Raw genomic sequence first — 3,695 nt, 5'->3', positions numbered from 1 at the left:
CATATGGCTCCTGCCAGTTGCCGATAACTCGGTTACAAAACATGATCATCTCATACAATAAAATTTAGCATCATGTCTTGACTATATCACATCACAACATGCCCTGCAAAAACAAGTTAGACGTCCTCTACTTTGTTGTTGCAAGTTTTACGTGGCTGCTACGGGCTTAAGCAAGGACCAATCTTACCTACGCATCAAAACCACAACGATAGTTTGTCAAGTTGGTGTTGTTTTAACCTTCGCAAGGACCGGGCGTAGCCACACTCGGTTCAACTAAAGTTGGAGAAACTGTCACCCGCAAGCCACCTATGTGCAAAGCACGTCGGGAGAACCGGTCTCGCGTAAGCGTACGCGTAATGTCGGTCCAGGCCGCTTCGTCCAACAAAACCATCGAACCAAAGTATGACATGCTAGTAAGCAGTATGACTTATATCGCCCACAACTCACTTGTGTTCTACTTATGCATATAACATCAACACATAAAACCTAGGCTCGGATGCCACTGTTGGGGAACGTAGTAATTTTAAAAAAATTCCTACGCACACGCAAGATCATGGTGATGCATAGCAACGAGAGGGGAGAGTGTGATCTACGTACCCTTGTAGACCGACAACGGAAGCGTTAGCACAACGCAGTTGATGTAGTCGTACGTCTTCATGGCCCGACCGATCAAGCACCGAAACTACGGCACCTCCGAGTTCTAGCACATGTTCAGCTCGATGACGATCCCCGGACTCTGATCCAGCAAAGTGTCGGGGAAGAGTTCCGTCAGCATGACGGCGTGGTGACGATCTTGATGTACTACCGTCGCAGGGCTTCGCCTAAGCACTGCTACAATATTATCGAGGATTATGGTGGAAGGGGGCACCGCACACGTCTAAGAATATGATCACGTGGATCAACTTGTGTGTCTAGGGGTGCCCCTGCCCCCGTATATAAAGGATCAAGGGGGGTTGCGGCCGGCCAGGAGGAGGGTGCGCCAAGAGGAGTCCTACTCCCACCGGGAGTAGGATTCCCCCCTTTCCTAGTTGGAATAGGATTCGGGAAGGGGGAAAGAGGAGAGAGAGAAGGAAGGGGGGCGCCGCCCCCTCTCCTTGTCCTATTCGGACTAGGGGGGAGGGGCGCACCGCCCAGCCCTGGCCACCTCTCCTCTCTTCCACTAAAGCCCACTAAGGCCCATATACCTCCCGGGGGGTTCCGGTAACCTCCCGGTACTCCGGTAAAATCCCGATTTCACCCGGAACACTTTCGATATCCAAATATAGGCTTACAATATATCAATCTTTATGTCTCGACCATTTCGAGACTCCTCGTCATGTCCGTGATCACATCCGGGACTCCGAACAAACTTCGGTACATCAAAAAGCATAAACTCATAATATAACTGTCATCGAAACCTTAAGCGTGCGGACCCTACGGGTTCGAGAACAATGTAGACATGACCGAGACACGTCTCCGGTCAATAACCAATAGCGGAACCTGGATGCTCATATTGGCTCCTACATATTCTACGAAGATCTTTATTGGTCAGACCGCATAACAACATACTTTGTTCCCTTTGTCATCGGTATGTTACTTGCCCGAGATTCGATCGTCGGTATCTCAATACCTAGTTCAATCTCGTTACCGGCAAGTCTCTTTACTCGTTTCGTAATACATCATCTCGCAACTAACTCATTAGTTGCAATGCTTGCAAGGCTTATGTGATGTGCATTAGCGAGAGGGCCCAGAGATACCTCTCCGACAATCGGAGTGACAAATCCTAATCTCGAAATACGCCAACCCAACATTTACCTTTGGAGACACCTGTAGAGCTCATTTATAATCACCCAGTTACGTTGTGACGTTTGGTAGCACACAAAGTGTTCCTCCGGTAAACGGGAGTTGCATAATCTCATAGTCATAGGAACATGTATAAGTCATGAAGAAAGCAATAGCAACATACTAAACGATCGGGTGCTTAAGCTAATGGAATGGGTCATGTCAATCACATCATTCTCCTAATGATGTGATCTCATTAATCAAATGACAACACATGTCTATGGCTAGGAAACATAACCATCTTTGATCAACGAGCTAGTCAAGTAGAGGCATAGTAGTGACGTTTGGTTTGTCTATGTATTCACACAAGTATTATGTTTCCGGATAATACAATTCTAGCATGAATAATAAACATTTATCATGATATAAGGAAATAAAATAATAACATTATTATTGCCTCTAGAACATATTTCCTTCACCTCTTAGTGTTCACGATCTTCTGATGCCGCATATGGGAGGCACTATTCACTTGATGATTGGACGCTTTTGCGAGGTGGAGAGTGTGGCCCCACCCTCGATGTTTGAGGCTGAGGCTTTGATGAGTTCCGCTGAACCCAGCTTAGTAGGAAATGTTTGGGGCGAGCGCCCTTGGAGAAGGTGGGGATTGATGATGATGAAGATTGACTTAGTGACCATGTCCTTCCTTACGAGAACACATTACAAGAGCAAGAGCAAGTGTCTAGTAAGGGCCTCTTCCCGTTAAGCATTTGCTGACATGATCATCTTGTTCCCTGGGTGATCTTCTCCAAGCTGTCCGCTTGGTGGGTGCTTGTCTTTACATCTGTCCATCATGTTCCCATGTTTCGACCCTTTGGCTTATTTAGCCGTGCGCAACTGGAACTGCACGCTCCTGCACACTGCACAACTACAGTTACACCTCGATGCACATGCACACAATTGCAACGACATGTCTATCAATACCCGTGACTGGAGTTGCATGCCTGCCCGCTACGCGAAACCGCATGTCAACCGGTCATGCGCAACCATAGTTGCACACCCGTCCTTCTATGCACAACAGTAATTGCACGCCTGGTGGCTGTGTACAACTATATTTCCACCGGCGCGTTGCACACCTGTGTGCGTATTTGATAGAATAAAATAAAAAGAGGACAAAATAAAAGTGAAAGATGAGGGGAAAGAAGAAGAATATGATGCGAGTTGGATGGGATTTAGTTAGTTCTCGTCTAGAGGAGAGTTAGCGATACGTCACATCCCTTTTTTGAATTTTTAATGAGTTGATACATGTGGGAACCGCACATGCACGAGCGCGTGTGTGAAAAAAGATGTGCTTTTTCTCTTACACATGCCCACACCCTCACTCCCTCCACTTCAGAATGTAGTGCACACATATTCTGTTTAGAACTCAAATTTTACAAACTTTAACCAAGGTTGTAGAAAATAACATTAACATCTAAAATGCCAAATCCATATCAATAGGTACATCGTGAGACATATTTTCATATTATACATGTTTAATATTTTTTTTGAGATGATATATGTTTGGTATTATAGTTATAGATAATTTTCCCGTTAAATTTGATTAAAGTTTGATTTTTCTAAATCTATAAGCACTATATTATGAAAAGGAGACGCACCAAAATAGTTCCCTCGTTTTGTTCCCTAACTCTAGGCGGTTAGAGCAAACTTTCCCCTCCAGACTTTCACGGAGCCCGTGGATTCAACCCCCCCCCCCCCCCTCTGCCTATCGCTCAGGTGGCCGATGGTGGGGACGGGAATCTTTGTGCCTCCGTTCTGCTTAGTAGCTTAGGTTAGAGTTTTTAGTCCTCACAGTTGCGACACTCGGGCAGATGGCAGCACCTCTTCTTTGAGTTTGTCTTTTGGGCTTTGATCCTCTTGAGTTCGTCCATTTGGAC

This window comes from Triticum dicoccoides, chromosome 5A, assembly GCF_002162155.2.
Source record: "Triticum dicoccoides isolate Atlit2015 ecotype Zavitan chromosome 5A, WEW_v2.0, whole genome shotgun sequence".
Lineage (NCBI taxonomy): Eukaryota > Viridiplantae > Streptophyta > Magnoliopsida > Poales > Poaceae > Triticum > Triticum dicoccoides.
The sequence above is the reverse complement of the archived record's forward strand: the minus strand, read 5'-3'. Positions refer to the sequence as shown.